The sequence below is a fragment of the Octopus bimaculoides genome, chromosome 2, assembly GCF_046866305.1.
Source record: "Octopus bimaculoides isolate indiv1 chromosome 2, ASM4686630v1, whole genome shotgun sequence".
NCBI lineage: Eukaryota > Metazoa > Mollusca > Cephalopoda > Octopoda > Octopodidae > Octopus > Octopus bimaculoides.
The window spans coordinates 43888517-43904940 of record NC_142929.1 but is presented as its reverse complement, the minus strand read 5'-3'; the positions used below and the strand labels follow the sequence as shown (position 1 = coordinate 43904940).

The window sequence follows — 16424 nt, the reverse complement described above, 5'->3', positions numbered from 1 at the left end:
AAGGCTACCACTGCAACCTATGTGCGTTAGCCATGTAACGATATATGGCGGTGAGAAGCTGAGTGTGTAACTTTGATTTATAGGAAGAGACTAATAAGGGCCTGTAGAAAATCGTGACAATTATAATTTCGTTACCTGTTTCAGCCTGCGAGTTGTGGCTATGATACATATATGTTAAAAGACAATTTGAACGACGTATATGTTAAAAGACAATTTAATTGACTTATGTTATGTAGGTGAGAAATTAAACGAGGGAGGTGTTGCGATATGTTGTGAAGAATATCCACTAGGCATACAACAGATTTTTAAGGAAGGGCTGATTTATAAGCTAAAGAGCGAAGACGTTAAATCACGAAGTACAGCTTTAAAGAAATTAGTTAAAATTCAATAGTAGGTGCAAAGTTTGTAAATTTTTTTCTTTATGGGGTTGTATAACAATCTTTAATTAATATACTTCTATACACCCTATATTGCCTGATCTAAAAAGCTTTCTGATATATTCAATATGTAAACTTCTTTGTTTTATAATAATAGACTCATCTACGCGAGCAAATTACTAATTCTTTATGTTCTCTCTTTTGGGTTTTTTTAAAAAATTATTTAATTGCCTTTTCAATCAGTAAATATAGGACGTTTCTATACATAGCTTCGTGGAGTAAAGATTGACTCCCACCCAACCTTACAAAACGCATGAAGTACTGTCTGTTTTTGCTCTTACATATGAAATAGTGTTTGCATAATATAATGTACATATAAAGTAATACTTTGTACATAAAAAATAATATTGCTTAAAACCTTCAGGTCATTGGCTATGATTTGCAAAGGGAAAACTTATTTAAATAAGACCTATTTCAGATCGGAAGTGCAGATCAACTTTGACTCGATTAGTTAGTTTCATGTTCATTGTCAGGATATGTTGAAGCTCTAACACACGCTCACTTACACACCTCTGTAACGGTGTGTGAGAGGATAAATTGCATATAAGCTCATATGCAGATGTTTGATAAATATATTGTCAGTCAAACTGACGAATTCGAACCTATGGATAAAACCTAGGACCTTCTCTATGCAGGAGAATCTGAGACCAGCTCAGCTTGTTTCGACTGGTTACTGCTCTCCTATCAAGAGTGTCTACTCAAATTCATCATTTATTAATCAATCGAAACTAGTCGAGTTATTGAGTCCTGTAGTTTGACCACAGGGCCTATTTAGATAGTAAGGCTGAAGGTATCCTCATTAAATTTGTACATGCGAACTTCTCTATCAAAAACAAGCACACACATATGCAATGAAGATGTGACTAATGGCTAGATTTTAACTCGGTATGTAAATATTGTTCATTCGTTTATTATGCATTTCATGTTTTTATGAAACATTCTGAGGCTCTCTATGTTCACCCCCACCACCGACCTGGATTTCTTAATAAAAATGCATTGTTCTTCAGGTTTCTTTCCCTACTCAACACTACCAAGTCCTCCAGCAAGTTTGCACACTGGGGAAAGGGTGGTAGGGTGTGTTTGTGAGAATTTTCGTGGTTCGTAGCCTCTTTCTCTTCTTTCCTTTCAGCACTAGTTGACCGTTTCCTTTAACCCTGAAGTCACATGTTAATCTATTGTTTAATTTAGCCACACTTAAACCCCTACCACTAAATATATAATAATGATAAAGAAACCATAACAATTGCCAGTGACTTTTTATAATGCATGTATCATGTTTCTTTCTCGACTATTTTCTTTGTACGATGTTGTATCGTTCTGTTGTGGAGATTTTAATTAACACAATGAAAAGATTTTACGCCAGAAGAGTAAAGAAAGAAAAATAATTCACTGATATAGTCATGGCTAAATTATATTTTCATTTTCGATTGTTTCAGACAAATACAAGCCCTGGAATTGTCATCACTTGGAAAAACTGGAATGACAGATGTTGTATCGTATCCTTTTAGATCGAAAATATACCAACGAAATGAGATTCCTCTTTTTGTATATTATTACATAATATTGGTTAATTTACTCTGTTTCTCTCTGTGGAACTATTATTGTTTGATGTGGCATACAAACTAGCTAGCTTACGGAAAGACTTCCCTTTATTTTTATTGTTACTGTAGGAACAGTAAATCTAGTGCAGAGAACAGGTAACTGCTTTCCATGCCGTCTCTGTTAAGTGGCGTTCAGTCGTCCGTTTTTGGATAAATCTAAAATATATACTTTCAAAATGAGCTTGCTCCATTCATGTTTTTAAAAGCGCTCTATGATGGGACTGAACCAAGGTCTTATGCAATAATGTAACCTGGACTATTCCTGTTTGTTGATATTCCTTTACATGATTAATCTACTTAACAAAAGTCTTTGATATTGTAACTTTCTACTTAATTTTTATCAGCTCTTTACATCACAGATTCAAATCCTGACTTTCATCCCTCTGGGGTCGATAAAAATCTACCCAGTGAAATACTAGGTCGATTTAGTCGAGTAACCCCCTCCACCACAAATTACTGACTTAGTGCTAGCAGTTACTTATTGTGGTAAAGTTTTGTTAAAGTAAATAGTTTTGATTGTTTGTGCAGGTGGCACGTAAAAAAACACCTTTTTGAGCGTGGCCGTTGCCAGAACCGTGTGACTGGTCCTCGTGCCGGTGGCACGTAAAAGCACCCACTAAATTCTCGGAGTGGTTGGCGTTACGAAGGGCATCCAGCCGGAGAAACTCTGCCAGATCAGATTGGAGCCTGGTGCAGCCTTCTGGCTTGCCAGTCCTCAGTCAAATCGTCCAACCCATGCTAACATGGAAAGCGAACGTTAAACGATGATGATGGAACCGCTTAATAATGCATAATATGTTTGGGAGAAATCCCATGGGAATTGTAGAAGCCGCTGAGTACTGGATGGAATATCTAGCAGTAATATGGACGTACTTCATTTTAGTTACAAATCGCATCGACTCCGACTTTGGGATGCATTCCTTCAATATTAATGAGTCTCAAACTTCTACTGAGATCAATTCTGTCTTCTACAAGTTTGTGGCCTTGTGCTAATCAGAGTAATATGTTTGAAGTTATGTTGGAAATCCGGCGCATATAATATATATTAAGTATTTTCGATTTTTTTTCTTTTGCCTTTCTTTTCACTTCAGAACCAAATTTGGTAACCAGAAGACTAGAGGTTTACATCGGGGATCAAGACAGACAAAACTGGTTTTCATAATGATTTTGCAGAATGTGTCATGTTTCTGAGATCATTGTGAAAACTGGTTTTGTTACGCTCGACAACTTAATGAGATTTAAGAGTTTTTGAAGATGAGATAAAACTCTGTATCCTTTTCTGTACGTTGCATTTACCATCGTATTTTGTATTAAAATTTTGAATTTAATAAAACAAGTTGTTTAAAAAATGAATAAGTTTACTCATCCAGAGGAACGTGAGTTCCTTTTGTGATTATCTTTTTTCACCTGAAAGGGTTCTGAATTTACGTTTCATCCACAAATTTAATCAAATTTAGGAATTTTATTAATTTTTACCGATACTGACTGACACTTGTTGCCTTTCACTTCAGTTCTAAAAGACGAAACTCATATGAAATAATTTTTCTTTGTTCTTGTCTGTTTCGTTTATGATGCCTTGACAGTATCTTCAACTTTTAATGGTTGAAGCAACATCTCTTGCTTGCAATGTTTTCTTAGTAAAACAAATATCATTTCACACATTAAAGCCTCGACTTGTGTGTTGTAAATCAATCTCAATGTTAGGTCAAATTAATGTAAGTCAATGTTAGGTCAAATTAATGTAAGTCAATGTTAGGTCAAATTAATGTAAGTCAATGTTAGGTCAAATTAATGTAAGTCAATGTTAGGTCAAATTAATGTAAGTCAATGTTAGGTCAAATGCTTCAGTGACCAATACAGCGTCAACACAATTTAGATACCTTATGCATATTTTTCATATCTCGATAAAAAAAGAAAGGTCTTATTGCATATTAAGACTGTTAATTGCAGTTAAAATAAGATTCAAAACGGAATAAACAAACGTTGTTGTCAGTATTAGGGTACAAACTAATTTAAATACAGTTATTTGGTGGCGTGAAGGTGTTAATAAAAACAGTACAGTAATACCTCGCCATGTTGCGGACTCCTCAGTATATTGCGGATTTTTGCGGCCAATAGATTTTAATTATTTCTGTGGGAGGTTTCGGAACGTAACACCCGCGATGGTCGAGGGATTATTGTAGTTAAATATTTCTAACGATATTTTCGCGTCAGTAAAAAGAAAAAAAATCTAAGCGTGCTTAGCCTGTTTCCAGACCATGTGATCCTGGGTTTAGTCTCACTGCGCGGTATCTTGGGCAAGTGTCTCCTATGTAACCCTGGGTCGAACCAATCCCTGTAAGTGGATTTGGTAGACAGTAGCTGAAAAAGCCCGTCTTACATGTATAAATATATAGATGAGTATGTGCCTTTGTTGTGTTTATCTCCCATCGTCGCTCGGCCGATGTTTGTTTACGATTCCGTACCCTGTCGATTGTTCGACTACCTTTCAAGGTAGTCCCAGCATGACCGCAGTCCAATGACTGATACAAGTAAAAGATTAAAAAAATTACATATTTTTGTTTTTGAAAGGCACTAAATATTTTTTCGGTTGGTGTGTTGCACTGATATAATAGTCTCGGTGCCTATAATGTCAATACAGGATATTAATAATCCATTTGTCAGTATCTATATATATTGTAGATATAGAATGGTTTAAAACCGGACCCGTAAATAACCAGTACATTCTTGTTTATCAAAGAAAAAAAAAAAAAACCTAAACGCTAACATCTTGTACAGAAATAACTTTTTTGCTGTATGGTGTCTGATAATTATCTGATCTCTCTTCAGTGGATTTACGTGATCCGTGACACTCTTTTTCTTTTTAATGAACGAGAAAATGGCTTTTAGAGTCTTGGGTAGCGAACGTTTTCGGCGCTAAATGCCAACAACGCAAATAGTAAAAGAATTCCGCAACCCTGTGAATTATTAAATATACTACATTCTAGATATAATTAATGGGTTGGGACTTGTTGGCACTCCGTCGCTTACGACGTCGAGGGTTCCAGTTGATCCGATCAACGGAACAGCCTGCTCGTGAAATTAACGTGCAAGTGGCTGAGCACTCCACAGACACGTGTACTCTTAACGTAGTTCTCGGGGATATTCAGCGTGACACAGTGTGACAAGACTGACCCTTTGAATTACAGGCACAACAGAAACAGGAAGTAAGAGTGAGAGAAAGTTCGCCACCATCCCCTGCCGGAGCCTCGTGGAGCTTTAGGTGTTTTCGCTCAACAAACACTCACACAACGCCCGGTCTGGGAATCGAAACCGCGATCCTATGACCGCAAGTCCGCTGCCCTAACCACTGGGCCATTGCGCCTCCACGGGTTGAGACTACCCCTGGATGAATTAGCCATACACTTTAAGCAAACAACCTCATCTAGTTAGATGTGTTACCAATCATAGTTCTATTTTATGCCACCCATACATAATTGATATGATTTTGTCAGTTTTCATATCTCCTATTTATGTTGTTCAAGGAATTTAAACGTAAAATTTATTTTTCTTCTGTCATGCAAGTATTTTACTCTTAGAAGTCTTTCTAAGATTATTATTTCAATGTACCATCATAAGGTGGCGAGCTGGCAGAATCATTAGCACACTGGATAAAATGTTTAGAGGCATTTCGTCCGTCTTTGCGTTCTGAGGTCGACTTTACCTTTCAACTCTTTGAGATCGATAAAATACGTGCCAGTTGCGCATTTGGGTCGATGTAATCGACTTCCTCCTTGTGTCCACAGTAGAAAGGAATATTAATGCAGCATCTTGTTTTAATTAGGTAAAATTCAAAGTATATAGAACTACCTTTCCTCTCAAAGCAGAACAATTCTTGCGGTAGGTTTTGAAAATTCAACCTATAAGCCAATAGTTGAACAATTTAACTACTTGTGCATCTATATTGTTAGAACTAGTACAGAAGTGTTTGAATTGAATTTGAAACTTGTTCAGGCAAATTGCTTTCAAGAATAAATAAACAAATACATGAATGAATAAATAAAACTTCTTTAGTAATTGATAATTCCTGACGGGTGGTCGTAATTAAAACATATATAACGCTTGGAATGTGACATAAACAAACAGGTGTGAATTCGTTTTTTTCCCAGTGACTTATCGTCTCTGGCACAAAAAAAAAAAAAAAAAAAAAAAAAAAAAAAACCGACACTTTTTTATTTTTCTCATTTCTGTTTCTCTTCATTGACATTCGCTAATGTATTTGAGAAAGGCATGGATGTCATACAGTTTTATTTTCGACAGTGTAAGTAATCAATATTTCATGATGTCTATTTTCTGTTGGGAGTTATCAGTGCAGCGGAATCTTTGTAAACCGTTTCTACTAAAAGAAACAATAATTCCAAATCGAGAACGTTTGGTGGTGTTATTAAACTCGGATTAAACGCGCTTTATCGTACCATAAAAATATGAAGCAACCTTGCGAAAATCCGGTTATAACCGATTTTATATTACGCCTTGTGTGAGTATGAGAGAGAGAGGGGAGACAGAGTCAGTGTGTGTATTATATATTAAATACATATTCAATATATACATATATATATATGTATATGTTTTATGTGTAAATATAGAGAAATATTTTATGTACGTGAATGTTTGTAATAATGTATATTATATAGACTACTTACTCAAAAAATGTTGATCTTCAAAAATCAACCTGTTTTTGAATCTGAATATCTGTAAAATTTTATTGAGTCTTGCGTAAAAGTCGACCAAGGTTTCTCACAAATAACAAATGAACATTTTGCAGATTGCAGGGTAAACCTGTTCATAGCTGTGACGCTAAAGAAATGAATTTCTCAGCCGTCACTGGGTTATTACAGTTACAGTTAATAACCATTAGGTTACGATTAAAAGTGCGTTTAAGAAAAAATGGATAAAGTTTCAAATATATGACTTGATGGATGAAAGATGTAAGAGTTTGCTCATCGGAAACCGGTTCAGGTTACATCTGAAAGTAAATAAATACACAAAGCACTGGTATCCTGATAATTTGTGGCTGACTTACAATAGTTTTGCCAACAATTAGATGCTGGTGTCTATGAGCCATTTAAGGAGGAGATGAGATGAAATGAAGTAACTGGATGTATGATCGGCAAGCATCATACACGAAAGGAGGCAATATGTGTACTTCCCACTAACTGCTTCTGAGCTGTAGATGAATTGTTAATTCATGGAAGGGACCCCCCCCCCCCAAAAAAAAAACTAAGCATTATTTTGAAATCATTCAAGAAATGTGATATTTCGAATACAATGGACGGAACAGAAGACGGATATCTATTGGATGATGACGATGATGAAAATACAAAAGCAGTAGATTATGGGCAAACGATAAATATGTACAACGATCATTAAGCTCCGTGCAAATACATCATTTAGCTTGATTTATTTAGGACTGAAGATGATAAACACAATTTTTGAAGGATTTTAAATCTCTCTTGTGTTCGAAAGACATTAAGATTTACCATGTAATTGAAAATAAAGACCGTTTTAAATTTCTATTCTGCTTTGTATACATAAATTTTTACGACTTCATCTTCTTTTACCGTTTTAATCACTTTTGTTTCAGTACTCTTAACTTCAGCCCTTTTAACTGTGTAATTAAATTTTATAGTCATTCCCGTAATGATATTAATTATCCACTAAAAACAGAATTGATATTTTCTGCTTCTGCAATACTTTGCCAGTACCTCCAGTAGGTACGATTTTCATGTCGACCACTAAAAGTATCTGATTCTTGCTCTATAAAGAAATATCTGATGATATGTGTGTGCTGGTGGTGGTGGTGGAGGTGGGGGGGAGTCAGAACTTTTGTGTTTTGTAAGAAGTGTCACTGGGGTGTTGTCACTTCTCGTACCATACGAAGTTATATTTCAAAGTAGTAATGTAAAATCGCTTTCTGCAGTTAATGAATATAAAATTTTCAGTGGGGGTACATCCGCTTACCGCGTTTAAAAGCTTAAACTGCACGGAATTACCTAACCAGAAATTTAAGCCAGCTTTATAACTGATATACCTACTGTAATGAGTATGGCTTTAACAAATGTAGCCAGTCAAATATAATGGATATTAATAAAAGAGCAAGTGTAATGTAACTATACATTATTGCTACAGAGTCATATATACTAAGTTGGACATGCTTTTGATGCATATTCTAAATAATTATTGATGTTATTACTGAAATCCTGTAATAACACCTGAATCGTTAGAGCGTTAAAAAAACAGCTTGCGGTATTTATACCACCCCTTTACGTTCTGACTTCAAATTCTGACATAGAAAACTTTGTCTTACATTTTTCTCGATAACAATGAGGTGCCAGTCAGGTACTAGGGTCGATGATATCGACTAACAACCTTCCCCCAAAATTGCTAACCTCGTGCCTAAATCGGAAACTATTATTACTGAAATTTATTAGGCGGCAAGCTGGTTGAAGTTTTCGAGCGCTGGAAGAAAATGGATTGCAGACGAGCAATATCTACGCTTTCTATGCACCGAAATCGTAATGGTTCTGAATAGAAATCGGCTGATGAAGTGAATTAATCCATGTTTGTTTTTTTTTCTATTATAGTTCGCGTTCATCATTATTTTGAATCTCTCTCTCTCTCTCACGCACGCACGCACGCACGCACGCACACACGCACGCACGCACACACACACACACACACTATTTAAAGATAAAGCTGTGCATGAAATTACAATGTAAACATTCCTTCAATGTCTCTGCTGTGTAAAGAAAGATGGCAGCGTACCTTGACGGGCCGTTTCATGGTTTGTCGATCACATCTTAGAAAAGACGTATCCGGCTTCCTCCTCTTCCTATCATGAATATAAAATATTCATCAGAATTTAAAAACAGTAACGAATTACGCTAGCACCATAGGGGTTAGCTAATTTGCATATTTGTGCTTTTGACCACTTGTCATCATTTGTTAAGCAATATACATATTATGGACAATAGGACGTGCATCAAAAGAGCTGAAATAGTTTAAATATAACGCTTGAGTGTGGGTGAACAAGAATGAAAAAATAAACAAAGGCATTCTTATGTTTTTAATAGTTTGGTGATTCCTTCACGAGAAAGCCGTACTTGGAATCTGACCCCAATCAATAACATAACATAATTCAATTAAGATAAAAGAGTAATCATAAATTAAGCTAGTACCGTAGTAGATAGCTTGATTTAAATATTTCTGCTTTTTCGGCGCATCGTTTATTAAAGTATATTTTATGTAGAAATCATATACATGTATATGTGTGGGTGGGTGTAAATTAAAATAAGCCACAATAAAAAGTACATTGAAATTGCCGAGACGAGTTGAGTGTCCAACGTTTTCAGTGGAGTCATACAGGATAAAAACAGTAGGGGGAATAAGAGAAAAGAATAATAATAACTAACACAGTTTTACGTCTTCTGTGTTTGAACGATTGGCTGCGAATGAGGGAAGTGCAACTTGAACGCAAGTTTGGATATGTAGACAGGAAATTGGAAGAAAGAGAAACTAGATATGAGGGAGGGAGAAGAAAAGTGGTCTAAGGTGAGGTAAGATAAAATCGGGATTACTGAACTAAGAGGGTATGAAGATGTGAAGGATTAGAAGTTAAAACGTTCACGTAAATCCAACTCTGAATATGAGAGACGTTTTCTTCTGTTTCCTTGAGTGAACGGTTCCATGATATGCAGAAGTGCTGCACACTGATAAATGGATAATGGAACTGTTCATGTTGAAGTGGGTGGCGATGGGTTTACCTGGAATACATAGAATGTGTTCACCAAGTGATTAAGATGGTGATGACCTATTTCTCAGTGTAGAGAGCACCGCGTAGTTTATATATGATGCACTATATGAGGTTAGAAGATGCGCAGCTAAGGTTTAGAACAATATGAAACCGTGGCTTAGGTCCAGTGATAGACCTAATATAGGAATAGATGTTGCACCGTTGATGAACATTTAAATATAACAGGTTGTATATGGCTGGCGCTATGGAGCTTCCAACTTGGAGGTTGTCGAATTCTTACCATCCGTGAAAGCGAAGAGTGGTGGTGCAGTAAAGAACGGAGCAGTTGCAGGGTCAGACTGTATACATGAACGGTGCGTATGTTTTGCTAGTCGTCTGATACTCCAAAGACCGTGAACCTTACATTGACAGTACGACATGTATTTGCATATTCAAATCAAAATCACCTACATTTATGGGCCCCATCTGCCAAAAGTCGCCTGGACAAATGCTGGTATCAGATCATCACAGTTGCCAACAAAGCCGCAGACTGAAGTATCAGAAATTTGCTGCTCAAAGAATTCATTCTTAATAAGATAACACATGCCATCCTTTAACAACCGTAATAAATAAAACAGAATCCACTTTATAATCTAGCGTCTCCTTTTGGCTACTGCGTAACAATTCTTACTTCCACAATTTCTTCACATAGACATAGCATCAAAATTCTTGACAAGCAATATCAAATAAAACCATTTTTAGTCCTAATTTCCACACTTCGATAAAACATGGTCTTTGTATGCGGTAAAGGCGTGAAACAGCAACGAAGGCAGACTTCAGTTTATCTTCACACTTTGATATGAGGTATATTTACCAGAAATATATTACAATTATTAAATGTTTTTAAGGTAAAAGTTCAATCGTGTTCTTCAGATGAATGCCGAGGTTTTCTCATGCAATGTTAAATATAGCATTACAGAAATCGTATTAAACGTCAACGTTGATGATCACTAGCGGTTTATCTGCGTAGAAAGCCATGTAGTTCTACAGAATGCCATTTTGAATTAATATTTAAAACAAGAACAAACTCAAAATGAAAAGAAATGGCTTTGATTTTACATTGTCGTAAACTCAGCACATTAAAATGAGAATTTTCTACACTGAAGACAAGGGGAACTACTCTAAAGAGATCAAAGGGAAGTAACCGCATGTAGAATTTAACAGTTTGGATCGAAAAATCAATAATAAGCTGAATGATGAAGTGATATCTTCAAGGAATAGAAACGGGGTGATGACAAGCACGAGTTCTGTGACAAAGTTTGTAGATTTATTCATAGGTCATAACTTGGAGTCGATATGCATGAATTGGAAAGGCTACAAATTATCTAGAGAATGCATAATCAACGCAAGTACTTTCAGGAGCGAGAGAAAGCCGTTTGATACAACGACGTTACCGGTTTTCTCCTTTGCACAAAGGTTGTTCATATCTTACTATGTTCTTGTATTACCCATAGAAAAGAATATAGCGTCAAACATATAGCCAGACAGAAGTGCAACATATAAGTAGAGGTGAAAAAAACCACATGACACAAAAACAAAAGCAAAGAAAAAATACGTAACAAAATTCCTTACAGGAGCTATATATAACATAAAGATTCTAAAAATTGACTATGTATACAGAATATAGGCCTCCTTTACAAACTGGATCTAAAGTTCTGAATGGCAAAGATCCATAATCAATAGGGTGCGGTAATTCGATTTGCGATTGTAGTCATATGTGTAATTACAAGGCAAAGAGCTAAAATAAATAGGCTCGTCCACTGTTAAAATCAAATACATATCTAGCGTGATGGTTTTCATATTGAGTCAGGCCAATAAACAGCTAAGATGTAAGTTCCGCAAGCAAAACATATAGAACAGTTAAATTGCAAAGGGATGAAATAAGGACATATTTTCTTAACCCCTTGAGAAAAAAAATAACATAAGGTTTATTTCAGATCTTGAATGCACATCTATCAGCTTTTTATGACACTTTGCAGAAGCTCCTATACATACCAGGAAGTCACTACACAGCTGGAGCCTTTCGTACACAATTCGTGCAGCCTTTACGCAATCCATGAAACTCTTCATTGGAAATTAAAAATTGAAGGTTTCGATCAGGTTTGTTATAGAGGAGAAAAAAAAAATAAAGGAAGAAAACAAAGGGAAATTGAGAAGTGTTGGGTTGAGATGGAAAGAATGGGTTCAATGAATATTGAGATCAAAATTAAAAAGCAGAAATATTTGCAGAAACTTTGCTACATTGAATGGGTTCAATGAATATTGAGATCAAAATTAAAAAGCAGAAATATTTGCAGAAACTTAGCTACATTGAATGGGTTCATTGAATATTGAGATGGAAAGAATCATAAGAAAGTATGGAAAGAAGAGAGAACGTTCTGTGCCTGTTCGGCCATAACGGGGCATTTTTATCTAGAATCTTAAATGCTTTTCCAGGGGTGATAGAGGCGGCCTTTCCCATGCAGAACAGGAGAAATGCGCTTAAAAGCTCGAAATTTTAATTTTTTTAGTGCAAACAGAGAAAGATATTGTCTCTCTCTTCTATTTAGAATATTCTAAACTTTGCAGTGATGCACAAGTAACATTTACAATCGTACCAAATGTATTTACATGCTTTTCTACGGAAATCTTAAGGAAGATACAACTGTCGTAACACAGCCAATTTTCAACTCAATAAGTGCCTTGAAATGGAGCTGGAAGTGGATTGGAAGTTCTCTAATTCATCTGTCTTTCAGCTGCGTGATATATTTTGAAAATAAGCTTGGATTTCGCTTATCAATGTGTCTGTGTCTAAAGTGAAAGACAGGTGTAAGTTCTTACTGTGCTATTAATGTCTGAAGCACATCTACTCAATAAAGCTACTCCATTTCAAAATACTGTTAAGGGGACAATGATCTGTGTTCCTTCAGTTGCATTTCCACTTGCTCTTAGGTTCAAGGTTATATCAACTAGATAATTTATTATTTTCAACATCGTATTCATAATTTTATGGGTGAACTTTATAATTATACTATTGAACTTTTAAGCTTATCCATATTATGCATGTACTATGTAGTACAGAGAATCTATCATCTCTGTACAATATAATGTTGGCTTTCCTTACTATATTCTTCTGTACACTTAAGATGAAAAGACCACAGGTTCAGATGCTTCGGCACCAACACAACTCCTCTGCCATACGGCGGAGTGTTCGTCTCCACCCTTCTTAACACGGTAGGAATCGTAATAAAAGAACAACAATTTCTTAACATTCATTATTATATTAATATTAGTCTCTGTAACGTACATTTTATCGAATTGTAGTAAAAGGCATTACATATGACCAGATAAAAATGCACAACATCAAAGTGAACTATTCTAAACTTAATTCTACTGTACAGTTTAACTATATGTACCCACTTGAAGATTTTGTACTCGTTTCTTTTGGTCGTGGATGTGTAGAGTAGCCGAGGTTCCTCTTCATCTTACTTAGTTCATACATTCTTTTTTTCTCTCCTTGTTTCTCCCCTTGTTTCTTTCCGTGTTCCTTTCTGTGGAAGAGCGTAGGCTCGAAACGTTAAAGACTTTCTTTTACTTTCCGAGCGCTATACTAATACATCTGTTTGTTTTCTACACCACCTGTCTTCGTCTTTTTTTTTTGTGAATTCTCCCTATATATATATATATATATATATATATATATATATATATATATATAAGGATAAGCATATTAAAAGGGGTCTGTGGAAAAACTCATTTCAATAAAAGGGTTGAGAACCACTGTTGAGTTACACCGGGAAAAGGCTGGGAACCACTGATCTAGCACTTTGCACTTTTTAAGACGGCAGGGTGTAATTTGAGGAAGATGCGGTTGCTATTTCTAGCAGATCGAGTGACTATGTACAGTCCCAGTGATGACAAGTTAATTATAAAGGTACGATAGTTTCAATGACGGTAGACAAGGAAGAACTATGACTGTCAGAGTCAATTAAGTATTGGGTAACCTGCCGAGAAGGCCAACAGTTAAATTCTGGCATTGTGTCACTTCCTCACTGTAAACAGCAGCAGTAGCAGCAGCGATAGTAGCTGCAGTAGCATTATCAGTAACAGTATCAGCAGCAGTATTTTAGTGAAATTGATTGTAATTTTAAAGATTATGTGATAGGCCATTTGTCCACCCGGGGAGATATATAACTCATTAACTTTACAGAAACCGAAATTATGAGCATTTTGAGCTAGGAAGTTTATTCGTGAACCCATGGTATAAACTTAGAAATATAAGTATAAACTTAAATATATTAGTAGTTCTGACTTTTGAATAGGAATAATGTATTATCTGGAGAAAATTGGTTGACATCTAGTTTACAAATTATAACAGTTATGTGTTGCTTAGATTGGTAGCTTAATTGTATAAACGAAAATATTGGCAGACACGGAATGGTCTGGCTATAATATCTACATGGCAGTTACTAACGAGAAGAGAATTTTTATTGGTAACCATAAACAAAGTGTTATAGCAGGAATGTGAAATAATAAAGGTAATGATACTACTACTACTACTACTACTACTACTACTACTACTACTACTACTACTAATAATAATAATAATAATGATAATAATAATAATAATACATTAAAGGGGTGGAGGGTAGAAAATAAAGGAGAAGCAAATTAAGGATTCCACTGGAGCCAATGAACAGAAACTTAAATCATTCCCCAGATATTGTTTATTTGAAAGGAATGAAACTCAAGTGAAAGAAGAAACCTTTTACAATTTAGTTTCTAATATCGTTGCTGCAATGTTATCCGCGATGCCACATTACGCTCATAAAAAAGGAAAATCAGTAAGGGACCCGCCACATGATCGCACAACCTACCAGAAATACCAGCCAAATCTCAACCCAAATCACACTCGAACCGACTAAAAAATAGGGAAGATACATTGGACAATATAGTCTTAAATATAAAGTTAAAACAGGATGGTCACGGCTGGAATGCTTTTGATCAAAATTTTCTTCGATTAGAGATGACATGGATAAAAATGCTACAAATATTACTTCTCATACTGGTTTCAAATTTTGGCACAAGGCCAGCAATTTTGGGGGAGTGGGTCTAATTGATTACATCGACCCCGGTACTCAGCTGGTAAATGCTTTCATCGACTCCAAAAGGATGAAAGGCAAAGTCGACCTCGGTGAACTTTGAACTCAAAAGACGGACAAAATGTCGCTAAGCATTTTGTCCGGCGTACTAAAGATTCTGCTAGCTCACTGCCTTACTTCTAATATTAAGGAATTTAAAATAAAATCGAGCTGGTAGAATCATTACCTTGCCGGATAAAGTGTTTAACAGCATTTCTTCCGACTTCACGTTCTGAGTTCAAATACTGCCGGGGTCGACTGTGTCTTTCATCCTTTCAGGGTTCATAAAATAATTACCAGTTGAGCACTGCGGGCCGATGTAATCGACTGCTCCTTCACCAGAACTGCTGGCCTTGTGCCAACGTTTTAAACCAATATTAAAGAGTTAAAAGAAAATTAACTCAAGCGGGAACTGAACTTGGAAAATAAGTTACTAGCAAAGCTATATTTGGCGACTGGCTCGTGCAATAAAATCTTCAAAGAGAAAACAACATGAGTTACAGAAAAATAACAGATTTCACCCTCACAACTACCACAGGCTGGACATGTCAGTGAAAATAAGTCTTGTCATGGCAGACAGATGGCGTATAACTTAAGCCTTTTAGTTATGGCAATTGGTCGATGACGATTGTGGCGGTAATTGGGATAGCAATAAAATGGAAATCGTGCGAGATAGATAAACAAATAGAGAGAAAAAAAAAATCTGTGGCAGAAGAAAATAGGAGTAATTATTGATGTGGATAACGAAAAGTAAATAGCGAAACGGATGAATGCATATCGAAGCGAGGTGGGTAACTGTCAAGTCTTTATACTGGTTTCAAATTTTAACCTGTATAAAACCCGAAAGTATTGTGAAGAGTGCAGTTTACCTGAAGGTAAATAATCTGGAAAGTGAAGCCAGTGAACCGTTTGTATTGTGGTAATTTGATAGTCGCTTAGTTTTTACACCCCAGAGGAGCCCTATTTAACCTGTATCCTATTAACTTAAAGGTTTTCAATAACTATTATATTTACCCTCTTTTTTATTATCAACAATTTTATATAATCACTACTATACTCATAAAAAAGAGCTGGTACTTATTTTCTTCTTATCTCCTGCAGTATAAGACCCTTGAAGGTGATCGTCTTACATTTGCGTCTGTAGCCATGCTTTGTCTATGAGTTAGAAAATTCCTCATGTCATTTTGATTGTCATTTTGGTAATGTGCAAATTTACAAATAAAATTTGGTAAGAGAAGGATGAAGGAATCGGAAAAAAAATGGTAGAATGTTGCACTAAATATTGGTTTCAAATTTTGGCACAAGGCCAGCAAGCTCGTGGGAGGGGATAAGTCGATCACATCAACCCCAGTGCTCAACTGGTACTTATTTTATCGACCTCAAAAGGATGAGCAGCAAAGTCAACCTCGGTAGAATTTGAACTCAGAACGTAAAG

General features: G+C 35.8%; 1 long non-coding RNA gene across 14 annotated transcripts in view; it reads left to right on the top strand.

The window, feature by feature from the left end:
• LOC106880770 (uncharacterized) overlaps positions 1-7593 on the top strand; it is a 241227-nt gene extending 233634 nt beyond the window's left edge. For 10 of the 14 annotated variants that reach the window (XR_016238849.1, XR_008266803.2, XR_016238847.1 and 7 more), the window contains one exon: positions 1874-7593. This is a non-coding gene — a long non-coding RNA (uncharacterized LOC106880770). The remainder of the gene's footprint in view (positions 1-1873) is intronic. The other 4 variants (XR_016238843.1, XR_016238841.1, XR_016238839.1 and 1 more) reach the window with 1 other exon arrangement.
• The last annotated feature ends 8831 nt before the right edge of the window (positions 7594-16424 follow it).